Genomic DNA, 26,784 nt, shown 5'->3' with positions numbered 1-26,784 from the left:
TTTTTAAATTTTAGCCTGAAATGTACCATTAATCAACCATCAACAAGCATTCGTTCATTTATCAAGTGCTGTGTTCGATGGTGTGGGGGAGACAGCCCTGGTCTGAAAGAGTTAGTCAGATCATTATGGGGGAATCTTGTCCCCCACCCCCCTGAATGGACCCCTTTGTTACAGAAACATTGTTATGGGTCGCACTGTGCTACCCCAGATTCATATGTTGAAGTTCCAGTGACTAGTACCTCAGAATGTGACCTTATTTGGAAGGAGTCCTTGCACATGTGCTTATTATTAGTGAACGTGAGGCTACTCAGGAACAAGATGGGCCCCTAATCCTGTATGACTGGTGTCCTTATGAAAAGGGAAATTTAGAGACTGACATACACACAGGGAGAACGTCATGTGAAGATTGGAGTTATGTTGCCATAGACCAAGAAACTACCAGAAGCTGGGAGAGAGGCCAGGAAAAGCTCCTTCCTCAGAACCTTTGATAGAGCCATGCCACTTCTGACACCTTGATTTCGGACTCCTGGCCTCAGAACTGTGAGACAATAAATTCCTGTTGTGGCACTTCATTATGGCATTCATTATGGCAGCCCCAGCAAACCAATAGCAACATGAAGCACGTGTCCACCCATTTCTACTGGGAAAAACTGTCAACTCACCATTGACTTGAATGCACAGTCTTGGCCGACTCCGCCCCGTTTTGCCAACACAGCTCAGATGTCACTCAGTCAGGACTGCCATTTCCAAAGAGGCCCCTGTGCCCTCTATCCTAGTCCCCTCTTTATTCCTACATACACTTGTCACTGCCTGATGTGATTTTGCTTACTTTCGTTGATTTTTTTATTATCTATTTCCCACACCAGAACTCAAGCTCCTGGAGGTCAGTGCTCCTCTTTGTTTTGTTCAGTGCTTGGCACATAGTAGGTGTTTGAAAAATATTTGTTGTGAGAAGAAATAAACGAGAAATTGGTATTTAATTCGGGAATGTTCAGTTTCTGTGTATAGTCAGAGCTGTGCTTCTGGACACTGTTGATTTTCTTTCTTTCTTTTTTCCCTCCTTCCCTCCCTCTCTCTCTCTCTCTCTCTCCTCGCTCTCTCTCTCTCCTTCTCTTGAGAGAAAGAATTTGGACTCACTGCATGAACACAGACGACACGGGCTGGAGATGTTCTTGCTCCGGTCTGGATGAGCATGGTTCTGTTTGGTTTCATATCCTGCTTCATCTTTGAGCTGCAGAGGACAGATGGTCAGTTCTCAGACCTGCCTGACCAACTCCCCTGGGAAGAAAGACACTTGGAGGGAGCTAGACTGGCACGTGACACTGAGCATGATGGCCTCCAGCACTGAAGGGATCAGACCCCTTCCTCAGGGTCCTTAGCTGCAGGTGTTTCCTCCATCTCCGCATTCAGGAAGAAGAGACCGTGTGGGCCCAGGAGTGAGGGGCTAATGTGTGGATGTAGCTAAGCCGTCCTGAGACATCAGAAAGAAATAGGAAGTGGTACCGTGTGAAGGCCCTGCTTCCTGCCTTTGAGCCCCAGTCAAACCTGAAAGAGACTCAGAAACATGATTTGCTCATGGGACGATAATGTGGCTGTGTTTGTGTTCACCAGCTAGAGAAATACAGGAAGATTGGTCTGAGGTGATAGGCGGTGGGTGGAGGAGGCCACTGAGGAAATGCCTCAGATAAACTTTTCTGGGATAAAATCCTCAACCAGAAGGGTGACAGAGAGAGGAAAGAATTGACATAATTGTTGACAATGTGTTTGGTGGCTGATGAAATGTTATTTTTATTTTATGTATGATTTACACTCCTAGAAGGATTTGAGGGGGATGACCCATTGGAGGTGAGGAAAGAGTTACCAACCAACCTAAATTCTCAAGCCTGAGTGATGAGGAAAAGAAAGTATCCTTATCTGAGGCAGGAAGGGCTGGGAGGAGAAAATACTTGTGAGCAGACAGTGATGTGTTCAGTGTTGGATTAGTCACTTTTGAGGTGATGAAGGGACCTGCAAAGAGAAGAGCCCACGAGACTATTATAAACATATTACTCAAAGAATTCCTGTCTTTGATACAAGTCAGGGTATCTGGAAAAAAAAAATCTATGTGATTAGTCCATAAATATGAACTCCTGAATTTGTAGCTGTAACCATTGTTTGTTTTTTTACTGCTTCTGAGTATAATACCTTTGCTCTACATGAATTGTAATTTTGATGACCACATGTGTACTCATGCACACACACACACCACCACCACCAAGAAGTCTGTTTTCTGCAGTTGTATCCCAGGATCTTGAAATTATAACAAATTGCTGGAAGCTTTGCTTTCCTGTGTCCTAGGAGAGCCCTTTGGTCTTCAGTCTTCACTCCAAGGGGTTACCCCACTTCTTTCCTGGATAGGAGTTTCCTCATGTGTCCTGTGATCTCTCCCTCGTTTCTTGAGTAGTGGGAATGGGCTACAGCAGTCTTACTTTTTTGTTGTGACAGATTGCCACACTCTAGAGCCCATTCAAGTAACTTCTTCTGCCTGCCTTCCTCTCAGAGAAGCTTTTAGTGATCTCCTTGGAAAACCACATGAGACAATGTGCAGTAGCTAGGGTTCTCGCTCAGCAAATGAGCACCACATGAAGGACTTAGAAGCAAAAGAAAAAGGTTAGAGCCATGAGAAGTTTCCAAAGTTGCTGATGTGTGAAAATGTCTAATTGGCAAGCATACCCTCCTTAGACTCAGGAGTGGGAGGGCATCGTTTATTACTCCCTTTTGGAACTGCTTCTTTCATAGAATCTACAAGGTTTTATTTTTATTTTCTACATATGTGTGTTAAAGAATTACTTAACTTAATTACCGATACTTAAATCTTAAACTGTCTTAGTTTCAACTGGGTCTAAGAGAAAGATCTCTTTCTCTCTCTCTCTCTCTCTCTCTCTCTCGATGTAGCTATAGATATAAGTATATCTATATCTATATATATTTGTTTCTAAGTCTTTACAAACATTAATAATTTAAAAAATTACATAAGTTAAACATTCAAACAAACGATCAGGATATAGATTAATGAGTAAAATCTGTTATCTTCTGTCACCCCTGAATTCCATTGCTCTCAGGAGGTAGCCAGTGAACAGTTCCATATGTAGCTCTTTGTGCCTCTTTCTGTATATTTAAATATATACTTGGAATGCTCTGCCCCCAGGTGATCACATGACTGTCTCTTCTAGTTCAGATGCCATTTCCAGAGGGAGGTCTTCTTTGGTGAAACAGTTTAAATGAGTTCTGCCCTACCCCATGCCGCCTTTTATATAATACCCTTTTGGTTTTCTTCATAGCGTTTATTGCCATTTGCAATAGGCAGAATAATGCCCTCTTCCCCTCCAAAGGTGTTCATGCCCTACTCCCTGGAACCTGTGAATATGTTACCTTCCATGGCAAAGAGGACTCAATGTGATGTGATTAAAGGTATAGACCTTGAGATAGGGAGATTATTCTGCATTATGTTTGGGGGACCCGATCTAATTCCATTAAGTCCTTAAAAGTGAAGGCTGGGTAAGCGAGAAGAAGGACAAGAGATTCATAGTGTGAGGGAGACTTGACTGTGTTTGTTGGCTTTGTAAATGGAGGAAGAGGCCATCTGCCAAAGAATACAGGTGGCTTCTAGAAGCTAGGAATGACCTTCAGATAACAGCTGGCAGAGAAATGGGGACCTCAGTCCTACAATCACAAGAACTGAATTCTGCCAACAACTTGAATGACCTAAGAAACAGATCCTTCCCTTTTGCCTCCGGAAAGAAATGCAGCCCTTTCTGGGCAAGACTCAGGTTGGGCTTGTAACCTACAGAGCTGTGAGATAATACATTTGTGTTATTTAAGCCTCTAGGTGTGCGGTAATTTGTTATAGCAGCAATAGAAAACTAGCACACTGTCAGATTATTTTGCTCTTCATTGGTGTGCTTGTTTATTGTCTACCTGCCCACCCAAACATAAACATTAGGAGAGACTCTATCTGTTTGTTTACCACTTTATCTCTACTGATTAGAACAGTTCCTGGCATGTAGCAGGTGTTAGTTTTGTTGTTGTTGTATTGTGTTCATACAGATACAATGCATCACTTTTTTTTTCACTCTACTCCATTCAGTCAGTGATTGGATGTGTAATCATCTTATTAACCATTCCCTTACTGTTGGACATAAAGGTTGTTTTCAGTTTTTCAGTATGTGCATCTCTGGGCACATGTCCAAGTATTTCCAAGGGATAGAAATGGAGTTATTGGATCAAAGGGTAAGCCCTTTTAAGTTTGAGGGACACTGCTAAATGCCTATTTAACATTTTAACCTTGAAAATGTTATACCAAGGGACATCCCAGTAACAGTATGAGTAACTGTTTCCCTACATTCTTCACCATATTGGTCCTTTTAGCCCATTTTATTAATTTTTAGCTGGCTGATAGAAATATCTTTTTGTGTTTTAGTGTTTGCATTTCACTGATCTGAAAGTTGAACAGCTTTTCTTAAATCTATCTGCTATTTGTGTGTGTGTGTGTGTGTTTTCTGTGAATTTTTTTCTGGTGTCAGAATTTTAAAATTTGAACACTGACTCTAGTGGTTACTAACTGTAAAACTTAGGGCAAGTTATGAAATTTCTCTGTACCTCAGTTTTTTTGCCTATAAAATGGAGACACTAATAGCATCTGATCGAAGGGTCATTATGCAAATTAGTTGAGTTTCTATATGTGAAGCACTTAGGTTATTGCTTGGCAATAATATCCTCTTGGTTAATGTTACCTAATCCTTGTCCGCTTTTTTTCCTCTTAGGTTGCTTTGTTTTTTTTGATTTGCAAAAGTTCTTTATATATTATAGAAAGTCATCTGTTGTCTGAAACACATTTATTGCAAATGTTGCAAATTTTTTTCTCCTACTTGTTTGCCTTTGAGCTTTGCTTGTAGTGTATTTCATCTAAAAGAATTGAAAAATTTCTAATCTACTTATCTTTTTCTTTATAGAGCTTTATATAGAACATACATAATAGTATTTTCTTGCTCAGAAAGATATTCCTAATCCCAAGGTTATAAAAGTCTTCCATATTTTCTTCCTCTATATTAATTTGTGCATGCGTGCATGCGTGTGTGTGTGTGTGTGTGTGTGTGTGTGTGTGTAGCTCTTGAATTACCTTGGAATTTATTTTTGTATGTGGAGTGATGTAGGAATCAGAGTTTTCTTCCAAAGTACAGAAATGACTTTCCCAGTGCTATTAATTGCATATATTCTTCCCTTTCTTTATGGATTTATTTATGTATTTATTTGTTTATTTACCTATGTTTATTTATTTATTTTGAAAGAGAGAGAGAGAGAGAGAGAGTGAGCAGGGGAGGGGTAGAAAGAGAGAATCCCAAGCAGGCTTTGCACTGTCAGCACAGAGCCTAACACCGGGCTAGAACTCCTGAACTGTGAGACCATGACCTGAGCCGAAATCAAGAGTCAGATGCTTAAGCAACTGAGCCACCCAGGCACCCGCCCTTTCTTTACTGACTTAAAATGCTTAGGACGCTTGGGTGGCTCAGTCAGTTGAGCGGCCGACTTCAGCTCAGGTCATAATCTCATGGTCTGTGGGTTCGAGCCCCACATCGGGCTCTGTGCTGACAGTTCAGAGCCTGGATCCTGCTTCTGATTCTGTGTCTCCCTCTCTCTTTGCCCCTCCCCCACTCATGCTCTGTCTCTCTCTGTCTCAGAAATAAATAAACATTAAACAAAATTTTTAAATGTTTGATTAATTTTATGTATTAGATTCACATATATGTGAGACTTTTCCATTTATTCCTCCCTGTTTACTCTTTTGTGTTGCTCTGGAAGCATAAATGCCACACCATTTTAATTTACATAGCTACATAGTGTATTTAATATTTGTGCAAGTTCACATTTTAATTTTTTTCTAAGCTTTCTTGAATATTTTTAGTCTTTTCTCTTTTATGTGAACTTTGTAATCAAGTAAGTCAAGTTCATTTAGATTAGTTTAAGAATTTTTTTTAAGTTTATTTATTTTAAGAGATAAAATAAAAGAGATTTATTTTAAGAGAGAGAGCGTGCGTGCGCACACATACACACACACACACGTGCGTGCACAAGTGGGGGAGGGGCAGAGAGAAGGAAAGACAGAATCCCAATTAGGCTCTGCACTGATGTCACAGATCCCAATGCGGGGCTCAAACCCACAAACTGTGAGATCATGACCTGAGGCGAGATCAAAGAATTGGATGCTTAACTGACTGCACCACTTAGGTGCCCACCCCTAGATTATTTTTAATATCTAGATTAATTTGGAGAGATTTTTACATACAAAATATTGACTTTTTTAGCACATTTATTATTAGGCTTAATCTTAGTGTTTTGTTATTGCCATGATAAGATCTTTTGTTCATTATATTTTTTAAGTGAACGTTGTTGATAAATAAAAATACCAGTGGTTGCTGTATGTTGATCTTATATCTGGTGATCTCATGTATCTCATACATTTGTTACAATAATTTTCCAGTTGATTTAGATTTCTGTTAGATAATCATATCATACACAAATAGTTTTCTTTCTCTCTCTTTCAGTTTTCCCATGTCATTTCTTTTTTTTTTCTTTAATTTTTAAAAATATTTATTTATTTTTGAGAGAGAGAGCACGAACAGAGGGTAAGGGCAGAGAGAGAGGGAGATACCTAATCCAAACCAGGCTCCAGGCTCTGAGCTGTCAGCACAGAGCCTGACACGGGGCTCGAACTCACAAACCATGAGATCATGACCTGAGCTTAAGTTGGATGCTTAACCAACTGAGCCACCCAGGTGCCCCCCCTTTGCCCCGACCCCATCTCATTTCTTTTCCATACTTCTTGCTCTGGCTATGCCCACCAGTGTGATGGTCATAATTGCTGGCAGAATTTCTTGTCCTGACTTTGATTTAAATAGAAGAGGTTTTATTTTGCTCCTTACTTAACTCGTTTTGGCTATGTATAAATAGAGTTTTAGATTTTTTTTATGACTTAAACCCCCCTTCCTTGCTTTTAAAACAATATATGCAGGCAGTAGATTGCATGTTGGTATAAAGAATAAGAATAGGTCTTCAAAAAGAGTTCTCCTTGGTACAGTGATATGGGGAGAAAAGAGGGAGGAAGTATGAGGGATAAAGTGTAAGAAAAATGGAATGAAAAAGAGGGAGAGAAAAGCTAGGAGAGGGGAAGCAAAAGCAAAGCAAGACAAAAACAGCAGAGGATGTGTCTTCCCAGACCGCAGTAGAAACAACTTCCCTTTTGGGTGGAAGAAAGGACACATGTGGCAGGAAGAAGGGGACATGGAGGGTGGACAATGGGTAAGGATGGTTATGGTGGGCATCTTCATGCATCAGTACTGAGGGGGAATGGTAGATAAAGCTTTAACAGGAAAGCTTTCCCAACACGCTGCTGGCAACCGTGTGCTAGTCTAAGTAGTGACAGTGCCCTACTAAAACATCATTACCACTCCAACAAATGTTACCCATGGGCCATGAGTGTCTGGGCGTGGGAGAGTAGCTTGTGTGCTTAAGACTGGATGTGCAAGTCGGCCACCTAATCAGCCCTGGAGTTATCAGCATATTTTCCTTTCTAGAGTCCATTTGGCCCACACCCTCCACCCGTCTACCACAGAGGCGGGCTACTCATAGAACACATCACAGAATGCTTTAAATGTTCTGCCAATTTTCAGCTCTCACAAAGCAAGTAAGTGCACTATGGAAAGATAAGGATTTTCCTCTATAAGTGAATTCAGAATGACCATAACTCAAGTTTCCCTCAGTGTCTCATTATGACATGATGGCAGACCTTATGTGCACCTGCCTCTCTAAACATGCCAGACTGTGACACCTGAAGTTTTCCATGTCCATATTATTTTTGATGGTCTTTTCCTCATAATCAGCCATTTCCTCCTTCCTGTAAACCATTTACTAGGAATAAGGTTAAGTCAGTTTATCTTCTAAATGGCAGCTGGTTTTTTCTTTTTTCCCCTCTCTCTCAAAGGTACCTCTAGCAACTGTCTTCTCCTAGGTTGTCTCTGTACTTTGTAGTACATGGCACTTGTACCGATGTTGGTGTCACTTGTTCCCTTGGACCATATGGCCTCTGAGGGCTGACACCCTCGTTTCTTCTTTCCTTCTTTCCTTCTTAACATAGTGCCTGGCACACAGATGGTGATGTGTACATTTGTTGAATAAATTAATACATGAGAGAAATGAGTGAGAGAGCACATTCAAACGTATTTTCCTTAGGAATGATCTCATGCTAGTAGTTTGGAGTGAGTGGGTTTATCAAGGCAAACGTAAGGATGGAAGTAATCATTTTGCCAGATATACTTTAGTAGTTTTGCTTGATAAACCACTTCCTTGATTCGTTCTATGAATATTGGTTGGTATCTATTGATATTGCTGTTGAGTAGTGCACCACCACCAGACTATTGGAGAGCACTTTTGGAGGTATAGGAGCTCATGTCATCTTTGAAGCCTAACTCGTTATTTCCCTCATTATTTCTATGAAATGGTACGTGCTGGGGCATAATTTTCTTCTGGGCTCTGTGTCCAGAAAGCTGTTCTTCCCGGTGCAGAGCTGAGTAGATCCTCTCTCTGTTCACAGTCCTTTGTCCATTTAAAAAGCAGAGTCTTTGCCTAGAGGCCAGTGGTCCCCTGGCTGCCAATAGGGAGGGATCGCCTTGGGGAAGGGCACGACAGTGCTCCAAGGGAGGGTTGCTGGCTGGGTGAATTTCCACTCCTTTTTAGGCACTTACTTCTCCCCAGTCCTGCTTTGGCTGGCCTCCGTTTGGGGCCTCTGGGTTGTCAGAATAGATAGGGCCACATGCCCACAATCTTACCTGAAGGTTCCTCCACACTGTGTCCTGTGAACGGGAGCAGAGGAGAAAGACCACTTGTTTTCTTAGTGGAGAAAATGAGGCAGGATCCGTATCAATATAGCGTTTTTGAAGATAACCTAGTGCCCTAAAAAATAGATGGATTTCAGCTTCGTAAAATCTAAACTTCAAGAAAAGTACCTTACAAATAAATTGGTTTAATCTCTTTATTTTACAAAGGAAAACATTGGTACCTGGAGATCACCTGGTGCTAAAATCAAGACTGAATATCAGAGCCTCCAGTCCAGGACATGGTGATGGTGATCCCATGGTGATCTAGTAATTTGAGTTAAATTATTCATAGTTATTAAAATTATATGATGGTAAACATTTATTTACAACTTTTGAGTAAAGCAAGAAATAGCTTTAGTTCTAATCCAGGAATAAAGTACTACATTTTCAAGATAGGGAATGTGGAAGTTTGCTATTTTAGTTACTTGCTTATATATTAGTTGTGAGTTTTCAGAAGTAGGGACACCCGGCCAAAGTATAAAACTGATTTATTATTTGAGTATGCAATTTTAGAAAAAAAGTGGCAGCGCAGAGTTGAGAGCAGGGATTAAGCAACGGGTCCTCGTCTGCCTCTGCCCCTAGCTTCTGTGGGGCCGTCAAGCTCCACTCAGCTCTGGGAGCTCATCTGTGAAATGTTTTCTTTCCCCTGTAGGATCATGAAGACACACATGAGCAAAGACATGTCAAAGTGCTTTGAAACATACTTTCTCTACAGAATCGAATTGCATTCCTGTATGTATGTTACGATGCGGAGCTGGTAACTTAAGATGTATTCCTGGGGACTTTACCCCCCAAACGCCAAGCATTACCTTCTTTACAGACTTTCCCCCCAAAAGATAAAGCTTTGCAGCTGTTGTTAACTTTGGAGAGAGAGTTGATGAGGAAAAGGGAATAATGCAAGACTGCGGGTTTCTGCTCCCAGTCTGTCGGCTCCTTGTCACGCGCCTGCCCTCTGGCTGGGGCCGTCCGTGACAGCAAAAGTGCATTCTTGGGCCTCCAAAACTGAAAACCCTCTGCTCCTTCGCTTCAAAGCATCCACTGTCGAGTAGTGGCAGTGTCTCAATCTGCAGCGTCAACAATTCCTTAAAGTTGCTTAAAAAGAATTCTGACTCTTTCGGTCTTTATGTGGTTTTGGAAATTGTTGACGGAAAATTGCCCTAATTTAAGCATCTTAAATTTCTAAGATGTTTTATGAAGCTGAGCTCATGTACTCCAAAATGTGTCACAGGGGTGGGTGGGTTGAATAAAAGCCCAAAGAAGAAGAGAAGAGGGCTGAGGAGGAAGGAGAGATAGTGCTAACCGAAGAAAGCTGGGACGGCTGGTCGCCAGCTCCCCCTGGCAGCCGAGTTTCCTGCTCCAGTCCAGCCACTTGGTCTTAACTGGGAGAAGGAAGCGTTGAAGCAACAGGTTGTTGACACACACTCACCTTGTGTCATTATAAGCAGATGGCTCTTTCAACATCCTCCCTGTCAACATCCAGGTCACTGTGTTGGGTTTTTGTGACACATTTCACCCCTCACAGTTACCGAGTCACATGGTAGAGAGTAGGTAAATGGTCTTAGCTGCCCCCATAACTCCCCCCCCCCCCTTTTCCTGCTCAGGCTTGTTTCTGTTTCTGACAGTTCTTCACATAAATCAGTGGTAAAAATCTCTCATGTTAGCGGGCAGCGGAAGGTTTAAATCATTTTCCGTGAAGTCGCTTATGTTGCTGCATCATTGATGCTTTATCACTTCTTTTTAGCTCTTTCTTTGGCGAGGCAAGGATATCTATATTAGGCAAATGAAAAATGAACCGCACTCTTATCCTCTTGCTAATACAGCTGGTACTCTTCCAAAAAATCATACACTACCACTGACAAATCGCTGTAATAATCACAAGCCTAAGCTTTAATTTCTTGGACCATTTTTAGGAAGCATTCATTTTTCAGCTATTAGGACGGGCAAAATTGATTGTTTTGAAAACAATGTCTAGGGCTTGTAATGCTTTCTTACTCGGGGTCTGAAATTTATTATTAGAAGCCTCAGTTCTGTTGCTGACACTAACGCATGGCCCCAGGAAGATCTGTCTGTTGCTTTGTGCCTCAGTTTCCTCATCTAATAACGTCTCTCATCCCCCGTGTCCAGGACAGATCAAGTGACAGACATGTAAAATCTGTCTCTTTAAGAAGATACGTTAATGCAAAGTATTACTAACTGACGCTCAGATATCTTCTTTTCAGTTGAGAATATGTACTTTATCCTTCAGAAGACATCTTTGAAAATTTAAGAACTCAAAACTATAATCTAAAAAAATGAAGCATGCCCAGAGCTGTCCCCAAAGAATGTCCCTGAGAGAGCCACTTTGGCTCCAACATGAACTGGTTGTTTCTAAAAGCCAATACCTGAGGAAAGAGAATGAATGTTACCCAGTAACCAAAAACCAAAAGAAGAAACAAGGCTGCTGATGGGCAGAGAGGGCATTGTCCCTTGTTCTGTCCCTTGTTCTATACCCCTTCGTTATTCTTATCAAGCTGAATCTATAAGGGAGACAAGTTTCATTTCTGAAGGTGCCCTACGTGGCTTTTCTTCTTTTTGTAATGTGTCTTCTCTTCTCATGGACCTCCTGGCCACTGGGCAGCTGACGCCCTCATGGTGTTTCTCAGCTCAGTTAAGTGTCCTGCCTTGGCCTGCTGTCCTGGGAGTGCCTCGAACTCTGGATTCAGCGTAATCTTATTTCCCAACAGAATTTACCCCTCTTTTGCCATTTTCCCTCACGACCTTAGCAAGTAATAGTAGATACCGTAACAATGCCTGAAAGTATCTCCATCTGATGAGGGAACGTTCATGTCTTAATCTAAAGGAGGAATGAATATTGGCCATGAGCCATGCTGTGACAGAAGAACTCTCTGGTATTAGATCATTCTTGTTCCAGTTCCCTAGTGTTATTCTCAACTGACATGGAAGCCTGGCCCATGAAAGGCCAGCTTCTAGGTCGCAGGAGGACACGGGACTCTAGATTCATCTCAACATCTCAAAACAGAAAAAACTAGCCAGGAGCTTGTGCAACTGATAAGCAATATGCACCTGCTTACTTTCCCATGTCTCTGAACAAAGAGGTCAGGCTAGGGATGTGAGCTTCCAGGAAATGACTGACCCAGAAGCCACAAATGCTTTCAGAAGCCCTGGAATTAGAAATGGTAATGAACTCATAAATGGGTGAGGGGGAAGGATTAACATGTGAGCTGCCCATTTCCATGGATACAAGGCTCCTTTCATTTATTTTTACTGGGCTTTTACAGGGAGTCAGAGCTCCAAATCTGATAGGACATCTGTGCTTCATTAGCTGTGTTTCATTAGGTTTATAATGTGATTTAAACGGACCCCTCAAAGCTGCAACAAGGGAGGCTCCTCAGAGTCCCAAGTTCCAGGCGCTGCCTTGCAGGGGGCCCACGAAATGGCTACATGAATGGGGATGAGTGTGCGGAGGTCACGGGGCCACTGGATGATGGATCTCAGGCTAGGATGAGGTCAGGAACATCTTTTATTCTGCAATTAAGATCTTAAAAAGGAGGCCCGCTACTTCTGAGAGCATCTCTGTAGGGAAAAAGAACTTGGCTGTGAGGGCCTGGAAGGCTCTGCTAATTCTTGCCGTTGGGGCTCTGTCACCTACCGCTGGAGCTGTCCCCCCTTCTCCTTTGGGAGTCAGCACAATTAACACGTGTTTTCTAGGTTGTGAGAGGAAATGGAAAACATGACGGCAGTTTGGTGGACTACAACAGGAAGCAGGAAGCAGCCACTCTTTGAGCATTCCCTCCAGCAACGATTAAAGTAGAAGCAGGTAGTCAGTCATGTGACAGGGCTGAAATGTATAAACTGGGTATCACACTGCTCTGAGAATAGTTGCTATGGTAACCCAGACAGAGATGGAACAGCAGTAAAGGAGAGCTGCCCTGAAAGCAAATGTTATTGATTAAATGAGATTTTTTTTGGGGGGGGGGTGGGTTGCCGGCAGTGGTGAGCGTGGATGTAGGAGGCAGGTGAACCCACTGTAATGACAGTCCGAAGATCGTGGTTTGGTTGTATATTGACAAATCTTGCCGGAAGTCCTCACGGACACCAGAAGTTTAAATGGTCACCTGCACAAGCGCCCGTTTCCTTGGCTGAACTTTTGGATTTCAGCGTTACATGACAAAGTCATTGTTTCTTTTTTTTTTTAATGTTTTTTTTTTTAATTTATTTTTGAGACAGAGAGAGACAGAGCATGAACAGGGGAGGGGCAGAGAGAGAGGGAGACACAGAATCTGAAGCAGGCTCCAGGCTCTGAGCTGTCAGCACAGAGCCCAACGCGGGGCTCGAACTCACGAACCGTGAGATCATGACCTGAGCCGAAGTCGGATGCTTAACCGACTGAGCCACCAGGCGCCCCTAGAGTCATTGTTTCTTAAGAAAATCTAAGATGTAGGGGTCAGGTGGCATTGCAAAGCCTTGAGTTCAAAATCTGATCATCTGAAGAGGGGTTATTTTCCTGTAGAGTTTATGGCTGTGTCCACTAAGCACCTGATTATTCCTAATCGAGTCCTTAAATTCTGCCTTAAATTGTTCACATTACCACTCCAGAGGCAGCTATTTTGTTTAGGAGACAGGGTGGATCTCTAAACGCGTCCTCATTCCAACTCTGGAAAGCAGACTCCCTGCGAACTTCTCGCCTGTAACCCATCCACACTACTTTTCCCTTAACTGTAAGATTGAGAAAAGAATTCCTGTCCTACTTTTCAGGATAATTGTGAGAAATAACTTATTAATGACTATAAAGCAGCTTGAAAATACACGCTCTTCACAAATGCAAGGTGATGAAAAATTCATGCGAGTAACAGTAACGACAGTTGCATCAAGGCCACTGAGAAGGTAGTTGGGAGTGTGCCCTGAGGTCTGAAGGGAGAGTAAGGACCTATGAATAGGAAATATCCCTTGATGTGTACCAAGCCAGATATGAGAACAGCCAGATACCCTGGACTTCCTGAGCTGTCATCTGTGTGCGCAACTGTGCAACTCAGTGTCCTCTATGGGGACAAATTGAAGATTCGGCAACAGCTTTTTTTTTTTTTTTTTTTTTTTAAGAATTGTTGGTCTAATATTCATCGTCCTCAGCATGTCCTTACCATGAGCTGGTTGGAATGATGTTCTGAAATAACCAATATTTCTCACTCCTGAGGCTGATGACCTTCCCTTTGTCCCTTTGCCTTTCCTTTATGCAGCAAAGCTGTACAATACAATACAGCCCTCTGCCAGCAGATCTGTTACTAAAGGAATTCATGCATCTTGCATCTTGAAGATGCATTATTAATGCCTGGACAAATCACATCAGGTGAAACGCAGCAAGTCCCTGGCACTGAAAAAAAGGAACAAAGGCTGGTTCTACAAGAGAGCGATGGATGAGACAAATTATAACAGCTGGGAGTTTCTTGTAAGTAAGATGGCATAAAAACCAGAAATGCTAAAATTGTGTGCACAGACAGCAACTTCGCATTTTTGTGGTAAAACAGATTACACGTGGTGCTGGAAGAAAGCCACCCTAATTGTGGCTTCGTTAAAGTCATGGTGATGTGACTCTTTGAATTTCTCAACAAAAGGGGCCAGCTTGCTGGTGACCAAATTCTTCCAAGTGCAACCCGAGGCTCTTGTACGTGATTTCCGAAATGGTCTAGGAAGGATGGGTTTTTCTAATGGAGCCAGTAATCAACTCTGGCCGTGCAGGGGAAAAAATGAAATGTGGCTTGGGAGCGTCCACCAGGGAAGTCGGGGAAGGGAGTCCATGTGGCGGGGGGGGGGAGGGGAGGGGGGGGTGGAGTCCCTCTTGTCATCTGTCCTGTCCAGGTGGGTGTGCGTGGATAGGTTCGCATGAAATAGTGTGTGCTTGCGTGTGCTTCACCCTCCTGCACGAGGGCTCACGGATCCTTTCAACTTCTAAACTGGGCAATTGGAGATAGATAAATATCAGATTTATTTCGAATGGATTAGGAAAGGCCGTGAGTGCACAATCATTTAGCTGTGCAGACCCATGACTGTACCTACTCCCAGCGGTCACTAATGACACACGAGCTGCTTGAGCACTGATGAGTCTCCCGCCTCTTTTTGTGTAGGGGCCATGGCAGGGAGGATTTGTTTTCAATTGCAGGCAACAGCTAAAGTTTATGATGATATTAAAGGGAGGCATTTTTTAAACCTACTGCTACGTAATCAGTTTATTAAATAAGATTGCTTTTGGCACCTTGAAAGAAGTGATATTCTTTTTAAATATAAAGAGCTGCTGATATGTTGAAAACAGAAAACAGTGGTTGCTCTGTGTGTGTGCATGCGCGCGCGCGTGTGTGTGCCTCATGCCTACCGTTCTCTTGTGGTTTCTGTGTAATATTGCCCGCATTTTCTATTTGGAGAATCACTTTCCTCTACATATACTCAGCAACAAACATGAAACCACCTAATTATATTTTCATAATCATGATTAAAAACCATCTAAATTATCCTGCTTGATGTACTCAAAGAGTTTGTTGATTGCTTTTTGATGTGTATTAGAGCTTTATGCAGAGCCACATCAAATGATTTGCTTCACAATGAAATAAAGGGGAAAAAAGCCTTTAGCGTGCACACACGCTTACTTAAAATATACATATATAATTCATAGTTGGCTAATTAGCCAGCATCAACACAAAATCCATGACCATGAAATAATTGTAGAAAGGCTGATTACCTTTAAATAGTACATTAATTTTCACTTCGTATATATACATATATATATATAATATACATATATATATATTTTTTCTTCTTCACAATATTGATTCTACCTTTTACAGAAACCATCATTCTTTCGGACCACCAGCATCTCAAAGGGTTTTTCCACATTCTGGAGTTAAGATTTGAACTTTGGAATTAACTTTTATGACACGAATCACATGTAAATATGCTCCTTTGAGTGATAAAGGGATTATGAGCCAGTTCACATGAAGGAACAGTAATGAACTCCAGTGGGAGCTAGTCTTGCTGATCCCCCACAGAGGGGACGAGTGTCCCTTCCCTTCCTCCTGGGGAACAACAGTGTAAAGACTCCTCCTGGGTTTTTTTCATTTACACACGTTGCTTCATCCCAGGGTAGGAAAGACTTACTTTGGACCTTTGACCCAAGGCACTTTTTTTGTATTTGTGGTAACATTGTAGGATGTGTCAAATTAGTCACCTTCGTTTGCACACTCGGATTTCATCAGATGTTTAAAACACATACAGATTATTTCTGACAAAGGTGTCTGTAACTCCATATTAGTAGGGTGTTTCACCCGGTTCGTGAGTCTTGACAGCACTGGAGGCCTGTCTGTTGCTTTTGGAGAGAAAGTTTGGAATAAATGGGTAGCTGACAGATAGGGCAGTGCCTGCCAGAAGTGTAAGTCAAAGGGGAGAGGTGAGACATGTTTTCCACATTCAGACATATGGTGCTGATAGGTCTCAATAAAGAGTCAAAGTAATGAAGGTTTTGAATTTTAATGAGGAAACAGGTACACTGAGTACCTGTTGTTTTCCAGGTACTAATTCTTTTTTTTTTTTTTTTAATATTTATCTTATTTTGAGAGAGAGAGAGAGAGAGATAGCAAGCACATGAGCAGGGGAGAGGCAGACATAGAGGGAGAGGGAGAGAACCCCAAGCAGGCTCTGCACCACCAGTGCAGAGCCCGACGTGGGGCTTGAACTCACAAAACGTGAGAACATGACCTGAGCTGAAATCAAGAGTCAGACGCTTAACCAACTGAGCCACCCAGGCGCCCCCGTACTGGCTAATTCTGAAGGGTAATGATAAAACAAAGAAAACTGAGATATGGTTACTCCTGTGGGTGGGGAAGTTATATAGAAAAAGATTCGATACAGGATGCAAATTGATATAGTAGAAATATGTGCAAAGGACTATGGAAAATGGAGGAACAACTTCCTAAACAAGTTGGGAAAGGCTTTACTGAAGAGCACCTTGAAAGGTGAGCTGGAGGCTGCTACAGGAAAAGGCACTCTGGGCAGAGGAAATACTATGCATGCACAAAGGTCAGAAGTGTGGGGGGCATGGCGTGGGAGGGTATGTTGAGTACTTACATGTTAGCTGCATTTTAAATCATGAGGAGGGAGGAGACAGGAGATTCAGCTAGAAAGGCAAGAGGCTGGAGTGTAAATTGTTGATGTGCTGTGTTAGGAAATTTAACTTTATCTCATAGGCAAAGGCGAAGCTGGAGAATGACCTGTTTGGATTTGTGTTTTGGAAAGCTACCTCTTCTCAAGTGTGGGGGATGAACTGCAAAGTGGAAAGAAAGGTTGGCAGAAGGGAGAGCCGTTAGAAAGGAATTATAATATCTCTAGAGAGAGGCAGTGACAGCCTGAAACAAGGCAATGGCCATAGGGTAAAGGGGAGAAAGAAGTCCTTGACATCTGTCCCTGTCTCAACACAATGACCAGAGTTGTTAAAGCCCCTCCTTTAACATGGGCCCCAAACCAGCCACACCAGACCCTTCGCAGTTCCTGCCTTGGCAAGTGCTACTTAGAAACTGCTGACCCCTTTTCCAACCAGCTTATTTCTATTTTATTTCAAGAGGCACCTCCAGCACTAGCTCCTCTGGAGGCCTCGCTTCCCTCAGGCTGAGCTAGGTGTCCTCGTTGGGACTCCCACAGAACCTGACAGAAGTCTAAGGAGGCCATACCATAGTACCTGATGGTCTCCTTGAGGGCAGAGGCCACACCTTACAACATAATATAATCACAGTGGCGACCAAACCATGGGCACTCCAGGAATATTCTTTGAATGGACAAATGCAGCGTTCAACTCTCATCTCATGAAATAGTTCAACAAAAGAAAACGAAATGCCTGTCATTGCTCAATAAATCTTTTTGGTTGACTCTGGACTTGTGGACTATAGCTACAGAGTATAAAGTTGCATGAGGAGTTGGCAATTTTGTGGTGATTTAGATCGATACAGACCACCAATAGAAAAAAGAAAGGCCCCCAAAACTTATTGCTAACTTGCATAATGTAAACACATACATACAATGAACATATATAAAATGAATATATAATAAATATGTGTAATGACTATATATAATGAATATATATAATGCATATATATAATGGACGTATATATATAATGAAGGCAGAGAGGAGAACCAGGCCAGAAAATCCCCATTATTACCATCTACATCAATATTCTTTTAGGCCAAGGTAACGAAGTAATGGTTTCTTGTCCACTCTCTCTTCTGTTGTGGAATGACAGACACTGAGTTAACTCAGATCTTTCAGTACACACAGGGCCATATTCTTGGGTTACATACTTCCACAGAACCTTCAAATATGACATGATTATCACTATTATATTATTTTGTCTTTCCATAAGGAAATTTAGGAAATGCCATGATAGATGCTTAGTGACTGAGAGGAAAGGTGATTGACTTTTCCTCCGGCTCTGTGTTGTGTCTTCTGGTCCTGGGCAACATCCCTCCTGGAGTCATTACAGTGATGATTAAACCTCTTGGTTTTTGACTATAAACATTGTTTACCATGTTTCAAAATGGCCTAGTTTTCTTGAGATCCAGGGTTTCTTTACCTCAGTTGTTTCTGGAAAGAGCTCCAAGGCAACCCAGAGAAATGGAAATAGCAGTAAACTGGTTCATATCTTGGCTTTACCTCAGACAGCTTTGTGACTTTTGAGAAGTCACTGAAACCATTAGGACTGCACTTCCTTTTTGTGAAATGATGTGGTCAGACTGAATATCTAATCCTTCTTTTCACTTGAGAAAGAATCCATACATATTGTAACCATTTATTTATCAAGAATTTAACTGTCGGCTTGGACAAAGCCCTGCTCTGGGACAGATAGCAGACACTGAAGGAATAGGAGCTCGTATTTTGCATGTCTATTTTACCTCTGGAATTTGGGGGTTGTAGGTTTTGATTTTTCTTGAGGACTGACTATGTTATAAAAAAAAGTGATAATGGCTTTGAGTGTAGAGTTAGAAGGGAATATAGAATCCTCTAATTGAATGTCCATTCTTTGTACAAATACCACATGGATGATTGTTTTTTTAGGTTATTCTTGAACATTTTCACAATAAGGGATTTATAAAGAAATCTTAAAGATTCCTAAGTATAAGGAAGTTCTTCCTTATGCTGAGATGAAAATAACGTCTGTGACATACAAATATTTTTTTTACATTTTTTATTTATTTTTGAGAGAGAGAGAGAGACAGAGAGACAGAGAGAGAGAGAACGAGTCGGGGAGGGACAGAGAGAGAGAGGGAGACACAGAATCTGAAGCAGGCTCCAAGCTCTGTGCTGATGTGGGACTTGAACCCACAAACCATAAGATCATGATCTGAGCTGAAGTAGGACGCTTAACCAACTGAGCCACCCAGGAGCCCCAACATACAAATACTTTTTATTCATTTATTTACTCATTCCATTTATTCCTGTAGCAAGTATTTATAGAGCACCCACCATTTATCAGGTGCAGTGCTACACTTGGGAGAGAAAATAATAAAAAAGGCAGAATTTTTCTTGACTTTATTGATCTCACAGTCCACTGGAGAGGTAGGCAATTCATTGAACAATCATAATACCTTCTCACAAGTATTGTGATAGTGGAAATACAGGTGTGCTATAGCAATGTATAGGACGATCTAAAAGCTGAACCAGTGATCATAGAGCTTCCTCAAGAGCCATCTAAGCTGAGGGCTGAAGAATGCAGCTGAGATCTAACCCTGTGTGGTAGGTAGTCTTTGAAACCCATGAAGACGGCATTCCCCTCAAGCCCTTTAAGCTAAATATAAAATATTTTTTTCAATTATCATTTCCAGACCTCATAAGTATGCCTGCAGGATCTTCTAATTTGCCAATTCTGTAATGTTGTGAGAAAATAAATGAAATTTGTTTGACTTGACGTCTTCTTAGTGAACCCATTTGGGCTCCTAGTGGTAATCCTGTTTTCCTCTCAAAGTGCTTTACAAGCCACCTAGTTAATTGTCCATTAGAGAATTTAGTTGGGTGTCAGTATCAAGATTTATTCTGAAGTGTTTACTATTTAAAAATTAAAAATTTTGCCTACTTGTAGTTTTTTTTTTTTCCCCTTGGCCTCTCTGGTTCTAAAGGATTTTTCAAACATTACCAACAGTGGTTCTCCAGTTGCATTTGCAAGCCCTTACTCCTGGGAGTAATTATCAGAGCCAGGATACAATTTTCCTATCATCTCCACAATCCTACTCTTTGGTCGTGTCTTAATTATGTTTATTTTTCACTTTTCTGTTTGGTGATCCCCCTCCTTAGTGAAGATGATTTCAGGGTAAAAGTAGTTATTTTTTTCATATCACCTGATAATATTGCACCATCTTCCCAAACAGAAACATCATCCTTTTTGTTTTTCATCTCTTTGTACAAACAAGTATGACGAATGCTTTTTTTGTCTTTGTACTTTTCACCAGACCAAGTCAGCTTCTGGCCTGTGTGGACTTTGTGACATTCTTCATATGGTTTCATTGCCTCCTCTTCTTCCTCCTCTGAATCACTGATTATATAACTCTTATTTCTTTTTTATTCACATGATTTATTTAAAAATGAACTTATTGGAGGATGCTGTAAGCAATTACCTTGATTCCTCAGGATGTTTCCCTTTTGTTAATATTATTCCTTATTATATAATCAGACTTTGATTTTTAGTGCCTCCAATCCTTCTTTGTCCACATTTTATTTTAGTGTTGTAGTTTTCCTAATTAAAAAATACTCTTTTCTAAAAACCTAGGATGCACTAATTTTATGCCATAAAGAAAGAAGAAGAGGGGCGCCTGGGTGGCTCAGTTGGTTAGGCATCCGACACTTGATTTCAGCTCAGTCTGTGATCTCATGGCTCATGAGTTCGAGCCCTGGGTCGGGCTCTGAGCTGGCAGTGAGGGCCCTCTTTGGGATTCTCTGTCTCTCCCTTTCTCTCCACTTCTCCTGCTCGTGCTTTCTCTCTCTCTCTCTCAAAATAAATAAATAAAATTTAAAAAGTTAAAAAAAAAAGAAAGGAGAAGAGAATGAGTATTTATTGAGTGCTTACTGTCTTCCATCCCAATATTATGTACCTTATTCATTTTCTCAGCACTGTTTGGGGTTAGTTTGATGATTTCAGCTGTTCCAATGAGGAAATGGAGATTAGTAAAGAGCAAAACTGGGATCTGAGCCTGGCTCTGTCTGACTCCAAACCTTTTTCTAATGTACCACAGGCTAATTTGCTGACACGTCTGTATGTTGTTTTATGTCTCGTGGATTATGGATTACTATCACTTCTTTCGAAGGTCAGAATTCATCCTCCTTGGAGAGTAAATGGGATCCACATGCACCAGAGCTGTAGTTTCTACCATGTATCACATTGGTCTCCTCAATGATATTTTCACATATAATTTGGTTCCCTGTATCTTTCTAGTAATCTTTACTTTTTGTAGCATGTGTAATTGATGACCACATGGTAAAAAAGGAGGAGCCCTTAGGAATAAAAGAACCTAGTCAAAGTCCTAGGGGTGTGTATTATTTATTTGTTGCTACATAACAGTATCAGCACAAACTTAGGCTCTTACAACAACACAGATTTATTATGTCACAGTTCCAATACATCAGGGGTCTGAGCACAATTTAGCTGGATCCTCTGCTTCAGGGTCTCTCTCAAGGCTGCTGTCAAGGTGTCATCTGGGGTGTAGACTCATCTGTGGCTTGACTGGGGAATGATCTACCAGCATTGAGTGCCTTGCAGGCTGCTGGCTGGAGGGCCCAAGGTTCTTGCTGCCTGTCACTGGAGGTTGCTTTCAGTTCCATGCCACATTGGCCTTTCCAGCATGGTTTCCTTCAAGCTGGCAAGGGAGAGGCTCTCTTCTCAAGGCAAGCATGACAATCTTACATAACATAATCACACGCACGGAGCCATGGACATGCCATCACTTTTACCAGAGTCTGTTGGTTAGTAGCAAGTCACAATGCTCTGTGCACATGGTGGGAGGATGCCACAGGCATGAATACCAGGAGGTGGAACAATGGAGACCGTTTTTAGAGTCTGTCTGGCACAGCATCCATTCTTTTGGATATCTCTATGACCTTTACAGTTCTCTGAGGATTTTCCTTGTCAACATCCTCTGCAACTATCATGAAAATACCTGCTGGCTGTTTCTGATTAAAGATTTTTTGGCTCCCTCTTTTTCTACTTTTAAGCCTGCTATCCTTCTGTGAACTTTCAGCATATAATAAGTTCTTTTTGTTACAATTCTTTCATATCACCATTTTAGCGCAGGTGCATACACACACACACACACACACACACACACACACAGTATAGCACCTTATAGCATCTCTTCACAGCCCTTCCCAAAGACTTGTCACCAGTCTGGTCCCCATGGTCACATGCAACAGTCTGCTCTTGACCTATTGCTAATGATCATAAGTCACTTCCCAGATTTGAATTCTTTTCTTCCCATAAATATTAAAGGAAGGAAATTTGCTTCTTTCACCATGACCTTTCTAGTCTTCAAGGCTTGTTTATGTGTTTTAAAGAATTCATGTCAACATTATATCTCTTGCAGGAACTTTGGCCAATTTCTTCATTATAACCTACAAGAAATAGCCTGTGGTCAAGTTAATTCAAAGGAGAATGCATGAAGTCTGCAGCGCTGGCAGGCGGGAATGACAGTATTGACCCAAGTCTCTGTTGCTATCAGCCAAGTAGACCACTTATGTCGTAAAGAAAATCAGCACGGCTGGAACCTCAGCTGTGAGGGCTGGAGTTGGTATTTGTTTCTTTGGACTCTTGTTTCCCACCCAATACATTTTATTTTATTACAGGAAAAATAATTTAAGGCTTTGGCACAAAACAATTAAATAATTCAGAGACTAGTGATTTTTTTTCAAATTTGTAGCTGGATGAAATATTCATAAGATGTAGATCAGTAGGTCCATCTTAGATGGGCAGTGCATGAGACCACTGAAGCTTCATCATGGTGTGGCTGAAGAGCTCAAAGGCAGGCCGCCTTGGGCTTGGTATTCATTTAAAAAAAAAAAACAAAAAAACCACCACTCTGCACCATGGCCTTCAAATCCATTCTTCCATACCTAGACCCCTGGTGCTTGTCACTTGATGTGGCATCATTGACAGTGACTGGAGCTTCCAACATACTTTTTGTCCTCTATGGTGTTTCCAGTATCCCTTTCAGTAAATTTTTAATGACCCTTTCAATTATGGGCCAAACAACATTTGACAGAATGCACCCTTGTCTAATACCAGCACTTAGACTGGAGTGGTGTTTTTAGACAGCAATTAGCATCCACAATGCTGTCATGATATTTGTGAACATACTTTAGGGTTGATCTTAATGATTCCATTACAATATTCTCTACTTTTTCACAAGTGTGATGGTCTTGCTTTTATGGTATTGTGCAGAAGCTGTGGATTTGGGTTTTGCTTGGAAAGGACTAAGCCTGTGTGTTTTTCTCTTCTGGGCCTATAACCTGCTGGAACCAGATCTGCTGAAGGTTTTAGGGGCTCTCTAGTGTAGCCCTGAAGCACAGTGTGGGAGAGCTGTAGCCGTTGTATGTGAAATTGCTAGGAGACAGAGCGACTACAGCAGGTGTCCTTGTGAACCAGTAGGTGAAAGGAAAGGTCTCATAGAAGTTTCCGAAAGCTGTAAGGCAAGACACAATGCTTCAATGTTTATCTTTTCCATAAAACAATTTTGAATTCTCTCAACTGTGTGTAAACTTCTAAATGTATAGCTGCTACTACATTTGGCTTGAATGAGTGAAATATACATAGGCAAGTTGATACATGAGCAATAATTCAGAAAACTTTGCCCCCAATACTCTTGGAAGCAAGGGATGAGAGGGTTGCTGTTTATTCCTAATTATTCCAGTCAGCATTATACAATTCTTATCTTGGGGCCTGGTTTTTATGGGTGTCACATGGTCGTAGATAACAACTTACATATGGGCTTAGCTAGGCCCCCTCTCTGATAATAGAGAGGAACCACCAGGAGGCTAAAGGACCCAATGAAGGCATAACCTCCATTGAATCCTAATAGGAACATACGGTTGATCTCTTTTTTCTCCCTGAATCTACAGTGCTCTGAGGACATTTTGCAGTTAAATGCTTATGAAAATAAAAACCTATTCTTCTGTAGTGTGTTTATATTGCCATCTAGCTATGACCTTGAAGTCAATCTCAGAGATCGATTTCTGACTTTTTCTGTTAGGAACATGCCTTTGCAGAGCTAAGGAAAATTCAGTGGCATTCAATAAAGTTATTTTTGTATTAATCTGTTCTGTTTCCAAACCATAGTTATGGTTTTCCTGGTTGGTTTGTCTGTCTGTCTGTTTGTTTTTACCAACTGGGGTTTGGATTTCTAAATAAGAGGCCTAAAACTTCCAGATGGCATAGATATCATATTTCTACATTATGATCATATTTACTTAATATTTATCCAAAGAAAATACTCTTTATTTCAACTTAATAATGTAGAATACTTGCACACATTTCTCTGGCTTTATTTCATATCCTGGAGTAGTACATCATCCTTTCTGCCCCAGGCCCTTTGCACCTGGTATTCCTTCTACCTGGAATGTGTTTTCCTTCATTTTTCCTAGTTAATTCACTTCTAAAATTTAGCTCAAAGTAGTTTTTCAGAGAATCTTACATAAAACCTTCTACTTTGCCTTGAACTAGGTCTGTTTCCCCAGTTAAAAATTTTGTATCTCTTCTTGGTTACCCAAATCTCAAATATAATTAAATAATATATTGTGCAACCAGTTATTCAACATCTGAATTCCCAGGCAGAATATACATGTCTTGAAGTTGAACAATTACAACTTCTTATTTACAGTCCTATACCAAGCCCCTCACTCAGATCTTTGCACTAGAAGATGTTCAATTACTATTTATTGATTGAATAAATGAATATTACTTGAATAATTTGACTAATTTTGATTAAATCTGTTATATCACCAAAGAAGAGCAATGTATATCTTAGGTCTAGTTCTGGTCTTGACTACCACTGTGTCTCTGATATCTCTGCCCTAGAATTGGGGTTTTATAGTCATGGATCCACTGGAATTTGTGGCCTGAAGTGGTTTATAGAAAATAAAATTTAAATACATTTGATTGTGCATTTCTAATTCATAATAATAGAAGCGTGATTCAAATATGGATTAGAAAAGAGCTGAGAATAGCCATTGGGAAAAAAAGAGGTATTTCTTATATATTTTTGTTTGGAATAGAAATATGTGTTTGGATCTTTCCTTGCATCTGAAGAGAAATTAGATGTCAAATAACATTTAACATGGGATAAGCAAACTATCTGATTTGATAGAAGAGGGACATTGTATATTCTGAGATAGACTTGGAGATTCAACAACAAACTGAGGTTGAATAATCATCTTTCATGGGTACTTTGGTGGACATTGCTCATAATGAAAGGCTTACTTTAATTTTCTGATGGAAAAACTTGTTGCATAGGATCCCGTGTAGTTACATTTTATTTTCTTTATTAAAATTTTTTTTTAACATTTATTCATTTTTGAGAGACAGGGAGAGACAGAGACAGAGAACTTGAAGCAGGCTCCAGGCTCTGTGCTGTCAGCACAGAGCCCAATATGGGGCTTGAACTCACGAACCATGAGATCATGACCTGAGCCAAAGTTGGACACTCAACCAACTGAGCCACCCAGGCACCCCATAGTTCCATATTAAAGAGGCTGACTCCAGAAGTTGATTCAGTTTCATGTGACTTCAGTTACATCAAAATACTTTATTCTTTGAGACTCTTCCATATACCAACTGTCAAACCAGCCTCTGCAACTCACACTTTTCTCAATATCTGTGCCAAATAGTATTCTCTGGAAAAATGAGAAAAGAGGATAATATTGTAAATCTTTCTAGGTTTATGCTGGATTTTAGTTTTTGCTGAGAATACGTGAAAAATGAAGTCTATCTGGAAGGGTTCATCACAATGCTGGAGCGAGTATTGGGTGATGAGCTATTCAATTATGTTACAGTTGATGGCACCATCTTGGATTTATTCCTCATCCCCAATTGGTCATGTTGGATTTGGATTTTTGAATGCCAGAATGTTTTTAACAAAAGAAATATTTTCTATTAGGGGTTTATGGCAGAGGTCCTCTCTGGTGAACTGTTTATCCCTCAGTGCTAAGTGAGCTGCTTCTCTTCCTCAAGTCCTCAGCCCATGACATGGCATAAAAGCCTTCAATAAGTGAAAGAAACCACAGCATCATTCAGTGTCCATGTAACTGCTGTGTTTAGGTGGTATTATAAACATGCAGTTACAAGGATTCACACTTTTGCCCAGCAGTGTTAATGTAAACCTTCCTTTCCTTTGTGTTCATTTGTTTTTGCTTTGCCTTGAGGATAAGAAGATGCAAGCACTCAGAGTTGCAAACTTCAAAGGGAAATAGCATTTTTATCCCACTTGAGCAGGCAAGGATGAATGAGCCCTGCCCTCAACTTCAGACACCAAGTTTCTGGAGTTCCAGACAATCAGTGCTGGGGCAAGAGGCACACATTAAAGTCTGAAGGCTTTTTTAAAGTAAGGAAAATGACTTTTCAATTACAAAAACCATATATGATCAAGTGGAAAATGGTGAGACAAATGTTGTGCATTACTTTCTAATAACATTTAACTATTATATGATGACTTTTTGATTTTGTGCCAGGTCTCCTATGAAAGCGAGATATTTTAAGGCAGGATCTATATCTCAATCATTTCTATATGCATAGGTTTAGTGTCTTTGTATCACATCCATAATATGATTATGTTAAAAGACCAGGTAAAGTTACTGCAACCGTTGTATCAA

The 26,784-nt window shown here is 40.9% G+C and overlaps 1 long non-coding RNA gene across 1 annotated transcript in view; it reads left to right on the top strand.

The window, feature by feature from the left end:
* Positions 1 to 25,758, top strand: part of LOC128312458 (uncharacterized) — a 92,416-nt gene extending 66,658 nt beyond the window's left edge. Inside the window, exons 3-4 of the long non-coding RNA XR_008291814.1 lie at positions 7,611 to 7,720; positions 22,509 to 25,758. This is a non-coding gene — a long non-coding RNA (uncharacterized LOC128312458). The remainder of the gene's footprint in view (positions 1 to 7,610; positions 7,721 to 22,508) is intronic.
* Positions 25,759 to 26,784: the final 1,026 nt, after the last annotated feature.

Source organism: Acinonyx jubatus, chromosome D3, assembly GCF_027475565.1.
Source record: "Acinonyx jubatus isolate Ajub_Pintada_27869175 chromosome D3, VMU_Ajub_asm_v1.0, whole genome shotgun sequence".
Lineage (NCBI taxonomy): Eukaryota > Metazoa > Chordata > Mammalia > Carnivora > Felidae > Acinonyx > Acinonyx jubatus.
This window is presented reverse-complemented; position numbering and strand designations above follow the sequence as displayed.